The sequence below is a fragment of the Plectrocnemia conspersa genome, unplaced genomic scaffold, assembly GCF_051122295.1.
Source record: "Plectrocnemia conspersa isolate PC_06_02 unplaced genomic scaffold, ASM5112229v1 ptg000007l, whole genome shotgun sequence".
Taxonomy (NCBI): domain Eukaryota; kingdom Metazoa; phylum Arthropoda; class Insecta; order Trichoptera; family Polycentropodidae; genus Plectrocnemia; species Plectrocnemia conspersa.
The window spans coordinates 8,770,678-8,783,071 of NW_028277171.1; the positions used below are offsets into that span (position 1 = coordinate 8,770,678).

At 25.5% G+C, this 12,394-nt stretch overlaps 1 protein-coding gene across 1 annotated transcript in view; it reads left to right on the forward strand.

Annotated features, from left to right (window-relative positions):
• The first annotated feature begins 5,296 nt into the window (after positions 1 to 5,296).
• LOC148233861 (alkaline phosphatase-like) overlaps positions 5,297 to 12,394 on the forward strand; it is a 76,238-nt gene continuing 69,140 nt past the window's right edge. The window contains exon 1 of the mRNA XM_088188901.1: positions 5,297 to 5,510. The gene's annotated coding sequence lies outside the window, so the exon portion shown is untranslated. The remainder of the gene's footprint in view (positions 5,511 to 12,394) is intronic.

Sequence of the window (12,394 nt, forward strand, 5' to 3'; positions counted from 1 at the left end):
ATGCGCGAAGCACTTCATATGCTAGCATATCAACAACACGGTTGTACAGTTTATGCTTAAGGGGTATAGTTTAAGCACTAACACATAAATCACTATAAACGCTCGTAAAAAATCGTTTACTAAAATAATGTTATGAGCGTGAGAAATATATACACAATAGCAAGTAGCTTCTTAAGATTAGCTGTGTTCTATCATTCAAATGAAAACAATATTTAATTGTGATGTAGAAGATGTTAAAGTGAAATAGAAATAAGCATAATTTTATTATTGAGAAAATATACGATTTTAAAAAAAGCATTTGCTTCAATAATTAAATGATATATGAAAAACGAAGGACTATCGTTAATTTAAAAAAGTATTTTAAAAATTAGCATTTTATTAATTACAAAAAAGGAGTAATAAAATAATTGTCTTTGTCCCTCAAGGTAACACGATATTATACAACTTAATTTAAATATTTAATACATTTACAGCATTAATAATTATCTAAAAAATAAAATTTATCTTAAGTGGTTTTCAGATCCTTTTTGTTTATATTATATAATCGTATTATGGTGATCTAATTTACATATTTTTTACTTTTACTGAAACAATGATAAGACGCAAGTGCCTGATAAAAAAATTGACAAACATTAAGTCTTATCAGCATGCTTACATTGGCGAAACGATGTAAATGGCATTTTAAAATTAATCAGGGTTGTAGTCAGAACTCTTTTAATTGAAAATAAAATTCCTATAATTATTTATATTATACAACAAGCAGTATATAAAAGAAAAAAACTGTTTTAACTCATTATTATCTAATTACATTTCACTAAGCAAATAATAAACAATTAATTAAAGATCATTTTAAAATAGTTTTCTCTTATCAAAAAATATAAATTATTTCAATTTTTATTTTACAAATATTGTATTAAATATGACACAATCTAATTGACTTTGTTTGTAAATATAAATACATGTTTTTTATTTTAAACGTAAAATTTTCATTAATTTATAATTATTAGCCGTTGTAAGATGGAACAGATTTGAGGTCATTAAAATGACATTTTAAATTTTATGAAAAGGAAATATGCAACTGTCTTTGACAAAAGACCTAAAATATATATAAAAAATACTAAATAAAGATTTTATAGACTTTCTAGCACATTAATCACTTGTAAGCATTAGAAAAAATTGTATTTTTGTGCGATAAAGAAGCGTAATAGACAGTGCGACTATGCTGCGTAAAAACCGCTATTGTCGTCTACCATTATCATTAACGAACTTTGAAAGTTTTACTTTAAGGCGTGCACATATATTGTTTCAATATCAAGCGATGCAATTGGCTTACCAACAACCGCATCTGTGATCTGAAAGAGTTGTCTCGAATCAAGAGTATAACACATGTGACACGACCAAGCGATTTAGAGACGGTTATAGACGCAAACGATCAGAAACGAGCTCAGATAGACCTAAAGGGATTCAGATCACACGAAAGACATTAGCGGATCATCCAAAAGGTATCACAACAACAATTCTAATTTTTCCACCAGCACTCATACTACAAAAAGCAACTTGACATTTTTTTATCTACGGTGGTAAATTGTATGTAATAAAAATAAACTGTTATCATATTTTCCAGCGTTCATTTTGACTGAAAAGTCACACCCCTTCAGCCTCAAAATCTGAAACCTGTATTTGAGTTATGTGTGTATAAATAAAAACATATGAGCATGAAAACGATACGACAATCAAGATTTTTTGTTGATATCAAAAATTTAATAATTGTTCTACGAATTGTTGTTTGCTGTTATTCAATCTTGCTGAGAATCTGACAAAATTACCACTTCTAAAAACATTTTCCGATAATTATATATCACATGTACATATATTTGTATATACACGTACATAAACGTTATTTTTAATTTATCATGACAGAGATTATTAAGAAGTTATTAAATAAACAAAATAATTGATAATTTTTATAAATAAATATTTATACAACAAAACAAATCTGATATAAGATGCAACTACTTTTTATAATAACACACATGTTAAAGTATTTGCTATGCCACTAATAATAGATAGAGTAAAATGGTTAGTTTTGTTATGTTTTTAATAATATATTTATTTAATAATATATTCTTTTATAAATTATATTATACTTTTTCATTTCTGAATTCATGTTAGTTTATTATAGGTCTAAATTTCAGTATTTCCGTATAATATAGTATACATAATTTAGTACCAATCATGAAAACATACAAACTTATAAATAAGTATATGTATATGATATATACATATGTGTGTGTGTATAATCTCGACCCCAAAATCCTTATTTTGGCCGATTTTCGCATTTTCAGCAGCATACGCGTGCACATTTCCATGGACAAAATTCGATTTAATAATCGCGTGGCGCCTCTTGTCTCCATGGGTTGATGGAGGAGCTTTCGGAAAAAGCATGGGGGAGCTTTTTCCCCATAACTTTCTCAGTTTATCAACGACGTCACGTACACGAGCACATTATTTCCGTGCGATATTTGCCATTGCTAATTTTTTCAGAACGTGAGTGAGGTTAATTCTTAGATTTTTTTAAACCTTTAGATTAGAGAGTTTTATGTGTGTACGGATACATTTTTTAATTATATTTTAAGCTAAAATTATTACAGATTATCCACGCTTAATATGTTAAATGAAGCAAAGATAATCTTTTACCTATATACCTACAATTGTTTTAATTAATATTATTGCTTTTAAAATTATGTATTTATAATATATTGTAGTTGTCTCTTTATGACAAAATATTGTTTGTATTAAATTTATTATTAAGCTATTTAAGTTGTTCTTTAATAAAACTTGTTGCACTTTGTATTATTATTATTAAAAATCGAAAAAAAATCTAATAATGTTAATATTCGTAAATATACACTTTTGTGAACTTCAATATTAATCAATGTTTATAAATCACTGAGATATTATATTTAAAATTATTTAAAACACTCTTAAGTAAAGTCTACAGCCTATTTTATAAATTTAAAGTCACTCGAAAAATAAAAACTAAATAAAACTAATATATAATGTATCATATGTCTTTTACTTAAATTTTGAAAAATGTAAGTAAAAAAAAATGTAATAAATGGTCAGTAATATCAAATAGCTATTAAATATATCTTGATTTTTAAATAATATTTATCATATAATAACTTTAACGTTTTTTTGCCTAGTTCATAATTAGTTATATTTATATATATTTAACATAAATATCAATTATTTATTAATTTATTTTACGAATTGCTTAAGGCATTCTTTTTAAATATATAAATCATTAACGGATAAAACATTTTCAGCAATTTAAATATAAAAAAGCACAGGATTATTTATGCTTGAAAAGGCCTTCGATACGTAATCGCATGAAGGTTTAATACATAAATTATTTAGATATAAAGCCTCCGATTATATTCTTCACATAATACGCTTATACCTGGAAGGTCAAAGCTACGTTTTTTCGCTAATTACCTCTCGTAAACTTTTAGCTAATCCCATATGAAATATCAATCAAAACTAGTTTTCACTATATGTTTTATCTTCTATTCTGTAATAATAATCTATTACATTCAGGCAGTGTGATAATTACTTTTACTTCTTGAAAGTAAAATAGGAATACACGTTATGGAAAGCAGCGTCAAGTAAATGAACTAAGGTAACGATGGTCTTAATTTAATTTAAACCAATATTTATAATTTCTTGGTATGAAATAAAACCAGATATACATTTATTTTAAATTATTTTAACAAAAAGGTAAATAAAATATTCGTTTGTAATATTTAAAAATAGTGTAATAAAAGACATTTGGACAAAACTTCCCTGACAAAACAACTTAAAAAATAATAAATTTGCCACAAAAATTATATATGTTTTAGTAACATGAAAAATGCAGATACAATATTTTTAATTTATGAATAAAGTTATATTTGTTTTTGTTGAGTCAATATTTAAAGCCTTAATTTGTAAATATCGTAAAAATATAATCCATGTATACTTGACTCCAAGCGTAAATTTAATAAACAAATCTAGGAATTTTGCTATAAAGGGTTTGCAAATAACATCATAACATATACCTGTTCGTTGTGAAGTAACACAAGTTTTAAAATGTTTTAACAATATGTAAATCACAAAAAAAATATATAAATTTAATATGTAATACACCTTCTCATAATAGTCGTGAAAATTTTAAAATGAGATTTTAAATACTTACAATGAAAGAGCATTGTAATTTGCTTCCAAAAAAATACTATGAAAATATTTTGCATAACCACACTAACCCACTAATCTCGTGTATCGGAGACAACGATAATAAACAACATTAAATTTAAGTATAAGCACAAAATCTAAAAACACATATTGCTTTAGATGCTGAAGAACACATATACTTTTTTTTATATCTTTAGCTTAGTGAACTTGAATAATCACTTTCATTAATATTTTCTTCCTTAAATTATAAAAATTACTGTATTATTTTATATTTTTTTTATTGTAGCTAATAAAAAACTTGTAAACATAAAAATAGTAATAAACCAAATGAGGAAGAGACAAATATAAATATTATCCTCTTTTTGTGGATATTTTAAAATAAAAGTCTGCTCGGCACCTCAAAACAATTATTTAAACTTTGACATTTTGATAATTACTTTCATTATTCTAATTCGACTCAGAATTGAAAAGTAACTTTTAAATTAATTAATAGTCAGACAGGCTACACAGTCTACATTATACATGTTCCTGAATTTGTTTTGTTTGGCAGAATATTAAATAGTAAATTTAGAATTCTATACACTGTATAAATCTACATATAAATATTCTTTAATATTTAATATATTTCGTCTTTAACACTGACATAATAAATATGATAATATAAAACGGTATTTCAATAAATTAAAGTCAAATATTCAGTTTTTTGTTCTCATATAATTATTAGGTAAGCAAATTTACACTTACTGTCATCCATGAGTAAAATAAATGGTATTCGATAATATCTCAATTTTCCAACTAAAGTTTTTTTACTCGGTCTCAAAAGCTTTCGATCAGTATCAACGACGATAGCGCGACCTCGCGAATTTTCCCGCACAAAATCGTAAACGTACATTTTTCACATCCTAAAGTCGGTTTTTCAAATGACATATATAAAAAAACCGCTCAGAAAAGGAGTTTAATTTGTCATCCGAGTTATCTTGTTACCCCAATTTTTCACGCCGATACGTTTGTTTCCTTACATGCGGCAGAGCTTGCGCACTATGCGCGCGGTGAAAAATTAAGCAGTGAACGTTCGACTTCCTTCAGACGCGGTCCGGTTTTTCGGTTATTCCTATTTACTCGCAAAATAACTCAAAGCGAAACTTTTCACAAGTGTGTGTTTGTGTGTGTAACAAGTTAACGTGACACAACACAATAAACAAACAAACGCCATGACGAAACTGTGCGACTTACGGTTCGAACTCACAATCGTAACAAAGTTTCAAACTTGTTTTTGAGTAAGTCTAGTTTTGTACATGTGTTAATAATACATACACTTTATTGGTTTATTATTTGAATAGTTATTTTGTGGAATTGTTTAATACTTTAAAGTTTGATTCGGAGCTTATGTATCAATTTTTTTTAAAGATAAAAGTAGGTGAATTTATAATCAGTAAATTAAAATTGTAATCATATAGAACATTGCCCACATTCTATTTTAATATTTAAAATATAATATTTATTGAAAAATCAATATATTACAACAAACATTATTTATTTAGAAACAAAAACAATATTTCTGTGTGTCTTTTTAAAAGTAAAATTTTATTTTTAATATTTAAAAAAAAATTAAAAATGACAATATTTTCAAATAATGAATTAAATAATAATTAACCTTTTAATTGTTCGTTTAAGTCTGCAATACTAATGGTAATATAGTATATTAAAATAGATTTTATAAATTTATTTCTACGAGACTTGAAATCAGATCTAACATACTTATAAATTTAAGATAGATATGGGATTACATATTTAAATTTAATACATCTGAATACTATGCGATTTATTTGCATATATTAGTCTAACACGTTTAAATTTATATTAATATTAGTTTCTTAGCCAAAATATTTACTTTAAATATATATTCTAAAATAATATATTTTATTTAACTAATGTTTAACATCAAATAAAAAATATGCTAATTGATAGATTTACAATTTATCTTTATTCGAAAAATTCAATTTTAAATTAAGGTATTACGTACATTGTACCCTTCTTAAATAATTACAATTTTATTTTAAAATATATATTTAAAACGAATAAAAAACTCAAACTTAATTTAAAAAAATCAAGACATATATGAAGAAAATTGTTTTATTTTTGTGGTGAAAAAACGATGATTTTTTAACTAATTTTTAAGCTTTGTGTACAATATGCGAACAAATTATAACAATTTGTAAGGTCTGCAATATGTAATTAATATTTCAATTATTAGTTTGCTATAACATAATAATTTGTTAGGGTTTATAATAGGGTCTCATAATTGGATGGTATTATGCAAAAGACATTTGGCCCACAATTGAGTTTTCTGCTAAAATTGCTTTAATATAAAGCATACAGCAAGATTAATATTCCATTATTAACGAACGTTCTGATTTTAAAATTATATTATATCACAAAAAGATATTTTTTTAATAACAATAACAACGGTATTAATAAATGCTCTTTGTAAATTTTCAACCTTATATTGTTACAACAAACAAAACCCTAATATGAATATAAATACAAATAACAATAATACTCGTGATTAAATTACGGTAAATAAAGCAGCGGCCAAAATAATTAAATTTTAAAACATGATCAAAACAATTCGTAAAGAATAATTTTACCCACTTTTAACGAATGAAAACCATTCAACAAAATCCAAACCAATAATTTGTTTTGACGAAAGCACACGTAAATTAAATTTAATTTACATTTCGAAACAGATATTATTGAAATGCAGTAATAAATCGAAACATTCCGCCATTGCGGTTTATGCTTTGTAGCATATATAAAATTAGGTTTTCCGCTTAAAAATTGTGTATACGATTGGTCTAAAAGCATCCTACCTAAGTTTGATGTTGCTAAAAAATGCAATACTTATTTTTAAAACTGACGTTTGGTTTTTCCTAAACAGTAGGAATGGGGTCTTCAAACATTCTTTGTGGAACAAATCTTTGCCTCAAAAATTCTTAAATGTACAGTTTAGTATATAGTTATATAATTCAAAAATATGTATTAAAATGCGTAGTTAAATAAATACAGGTATATTAACCATCACTAACCCAAATAAATATTTTTTTCCTTCACTGTCGGTCATGCTTTGTTATTTTTTATTTAATTAACAATAAAGCCTTGTACGAATAAAAAATATCCATAAAAATACATAGTCATCTATTTGGCATATTACTGATCCAGACTAATGCAAATATAAAAATAAATATATTTTATGACGAGCAGCATAGAATTGCTAGCAGATAAATGTTCTAGACTTGCTAGGTGTTTAAATTGTGAAAGGACTGATGTATAATAATTAAAATTTAGTTAGTATATACAAAAAGTTACTTTTCAGTTTATACACGTCAGTCACTTTTGCACTTTCCCGTTTCTGTGAAATGCGTTATAAATTTGTCCGACATTAATGCTCGCTAGAAAAAAAAACATTACTGCAATAAAAAGTATGTTTTATTTTATACAGTCAAATAGTTAAAATAAACTGCTAGAGTTTTATGTAAGTGTACTCGTTTTGAAAGTTGCTTTAGTGCGTCATAATACCAAGCGCGTTTAAAATGAGTAATGTTAGTAAATCATGTAGTAAAAATGCTATTTTTTATGCAGAAAAAGTAATAATTTATATAGTAGGTGAGTTTTTAAAATTCGAAACGACCATTTTATTGAAGTAGGATTCTCTAGGTTTAACCATAAGCTTAGTGTTAGCAATTTAATACAACTGATTTAGTAATTAGTTTGAATAAAAATATGCTTAGGCATATTTTCACTAAATTTAATTTAATGTAAATATTACTAAATTTTTACATTATTAATTACTTAATTATACTCAGCGTGGCAAATAGATTACAATCAGAATATTAAATGAAAGTTTATTTATTTAATATCATTGCATTGAAATTTATGGTTAATTTTAAATTAAATTTATAATCAAAAATGTATTTAAATAAATACTTCCATATTCATACAGTAATTTGAATCTTATAAAATAGAATATGTAAAAAATATATTTTAATATCAAAAATATGTTCTATAAAAATTGAATAAGCCTCACTAAAGCATGAGAAGTATTATGTGATTTTTAGGTAACTATATACCTATTTAAAATATTTTGTAATATTTACCGTATTGTCCAGGAGTGAAATTAGAGTAACGAAATCTTAGAAAGATAAAAATATTATTTATAATTTTTAGGAAATCATAATATTGTAATCAATATCATTAGAGTATTAAATTATATTGTTATATTACAAGTATTGTTTACAAATATTTTATTATTCTATATAATTAATTAAAAAAATAAAGACGTAATTTAGTTTTAATTTAAGAATAACCAATGGTTACTTTAATATTTGTAAAAATAAATACACCATATTCTTCATTAACTGTTGTAACAGTTTTAGAATTTATATAGTTTAGTATGTAAAATTCTACATTATCATTATCTTTCATTGCAATTTTATATACCATATTTAAAATAAAATGTTAAGTAAAGACTTTTGATTGATAGACATCATAAAAATTATGATTTATTGTGCTACACTTATCTAAAAAAATATTATATTAGGAAAATAAATTTATATCAAAGTGAAACTTTTATTACATAGACCATTTTTTTAATAAATAAAATCACAACTAAACTTATATTCATTAAATCAAGTATGTGCATATATAATATACTGATTTTTTTTTTAATAATAAATAAGTACTAGTAGGTAGTTAAAAGTAGCAATAACCAATCTTAGCGCAAAGTTAAGATTTAACTTATTTTAACAATAATAGCATATATACAAAAAATAATTTATAATATCAGACTTTTATTTGAGCATAGAATGTCTACATAAGTTAATTATTTATATATATGTACTTAAAATAAATATATAAAATAACTACTGATGCATAATTGAACTGCTCAATTTAAGATCAACTAAAATAAGGCAGGTGCAGGTTTGCAAAATATATTAATTAAGAAAAATATTTCATGATATTAAGACGTATTCTTAAATATATCCCAAGCTTATAAAAAAGTGTACCACGCTGGACTGTTCTAAAAAATTAAAAGAATGCCTTTAGATCTTTTTAATGATTTAATCTTATCTAAATGATAGGCACTTCTAAAGTAATATCGTAAAACATTTAAACTGGTACTGTATTTGTTATATATATTTGTTATATTCTTCCTATACAGACCCAAAATAGCATCGATTTGAATGCAAGATAATCTCTCATAAGTTTGGCTCTCTAAATGGCGAATCAGAGCTAATGAAACTAAATCAATCCGTGCTATATTTACGCTAAACAAAGATACATATACTGTGTTATCTTTTAATGGACAATTATTACCACAAGGGAACTATACAAAATATATTGGAATTCATTTCGATAGAAGACTGAAATAAAAACCTCATATTTGGAACAAAAAAAAAACATCTAAGACTTTGCAGTTTGTATTGGCTCCAAATTCAGGTTTATAATTAGAAAATAAAATAAAAATTCATGTTTCTATTATAAAACTAGCGTGGTCTTATAAAGCTCAGATTTAGGGTGTGGCCTCTATATCTAATATTAATATTCTTGAGAGATTTCAAAGTAAATTCTTTAATTTAATGATCAAAGCTATTTTGTTTGTGCCTGACAATTATATAATAAGTGACTGAAATTGTGTCAGTGTTAAAAAAACATTCAAAAAGTTATATAAACAATATCTGAACAAATTTGTTAGTAATCTATTCAGAGATAATGTTATAAGTAAATATATACATTGGCTTGTATTATGAAAAAATAAAAAAGGTAATGTATATGTATGTATAATACAAAAATTGCTTATTGTCGAAAAAAACAGGTTCTATTCAAAAAAATGTAAACATGTTGTTTTTTTGTAAGTTTTTCTTATGATTGAAGTATTTTTTTGGTATAACAATCATAAAAAATATTAGTTTGCTATATTGTATTTAATATTCAGGATTGTTTTGGGTATTATAAAATAAAATAAAAATATATTACTTTAAAAAAATTAGCTCACATAGTAAATTGTTTTAATGTTTTATCAGGATGGTTTTCTGAGGTTTTTTAAGCATTTTTTTTACATTTTATTCAGAGCGTCTAACATTACATTTTTATGGCGCCATTTCTGCTCTCGTCCATTAGTGTTACTCCCTTATAATAATAATAACATTGAGATACCTCTCTTTTTTAAGACGCGAAAGAACTTGAAGCGTTGAAATCCTATATATTTAGAGGCCTGTAAAGAAAATCGACCGCCTGAGTGTGTTTATTTTGCTTTAATTTCTGAAACGGGTCGCTTGATTAAATTGCTACAAGAAAAGGTTTCAATCGAGTCTAAACTAAAGCGACAAAAAATATATACATATACAAATTTGTTTTTTAGTTTGTAATTAAAACAATCTCTACGGCATTGTTCTAAAACTGTTTTTAAATGAAATCATCGTAGTTTCGTTTTCCACTTAAAGCGCAAATAAAACTACGTTCAAAATGTGGTATAATAAGCTAATTTGATGTTTTCTCTGCTCCTTTGCTCATTGAAAGCTCACACGCGAGAGTGCTTTAGTATTATGTATAAAAATAACATGGATATAAGATATATGTATTAACGATTCGATTTGGGTAATACATTATTTTAAAAAGCAATATCAGAATACATAATTTGTATATATGCGGTATATTCTTAAAAGCGATCATAACTCTCGTTCACAGACATTTTTTGTTTAAGAAAATTTACGATAAACTTCAGACATCTCAAAATTAATTAAATTTTTTAAGCAATATCTAAATTATGGAGCTTCATTAACTTATATAATTTATTATATATTATAGATATACTATCTTTGCTATCTTAATTATTTATACTGTTATTTTCAGAAGTAATTTAATAAATAAATTGTGTATTCGTCATCCAAGCGTCGTTAATCTAATAATTAATTATCAAGGGAAGACCTGTGACAGGTTGTTATTCTCATCAGCTTAAGAATTGAATATTTTTTTTTGTGAAAATCATAAGGCAATAAACTAAAAATAAAATCACGTAGATATTTAAAATTATTTATAAAATAATAAGTAATAAATGCATATGTTGCTTCAAATATAACATCATCATGAGCTTTAACAAAACTCTCTATCTTAGACTTGAGTATTTTCACCCTCAAGCTTTGACCAACGAGTGGCAGCAGAAGCAAAGCAACCGCTTCCCTCCTCACGCAATTCTAGTTAGCTGAAAGTACAGAATTTATAGTTTAACCCGCTGAGAAGGAGAAGGTCGAGATTTTAGCTGAGACATTTTCTACATCTTATCAACTTACGCAAAATTACATTGACCAAAAAACCCAAAATAAAATAGACCGGGCAATTAAAGATGTTAGTAAATCTCCAATAGATAAAAAATCCATTAACCAAGTCGGCATATCAGAAATTCTTAGTATTGTTAAACGATTATCAAATAGAAAGGCTCCAGGTATAGATAAATTAAAGAATGTATTGATTAAAAACCTTCCTTTTGTTTGCTTTAAGTACTTAAATAACATTTTTAATTCATGCTTATCTTTTGGATATTTCTCAATAATCTGGAAAACGGCAAAAATTCATCCGATAAAAAAACCTAGCAAAGCAGATAACATACCAATTAACTACCGCCTGATAAGTTTACTGCCCTCATTTAGCAAATTGTTTGAAAAAATTATATTATCTCGATTAAAGGAATCTCTTAATAGCAAACTCATTAATGAGCAATTTGGTTTCCGCGAAAATCACTCGACTACGCATAAACTTAATAGATTAACAGAGCACATATCTGCCGATTTTAATATGAAAAAAAGTTCGGGTCTTTTATTATTAGATATGGAAAAGGCTTTTAATACAGTATGGCATGATGGATTAATGTATAAACTTTTAAAATATGGAACTCCCTATTACATTATTCACATGTTACGGTCTTACCTGAAGAATCGAAGCTATGTTGTTTCGCTAAATAATACACTTTCGACGCCGCGTAAAATACCAGCTGGTGTTCCTCAAGGAAGTATACTTGGCCCGTTTCTCTTCATTCTATATACTAATGATATTTCAATGTTAAAAAATACTAAACTCTCAATGTACGCTGACGACACCGCAATCCTTA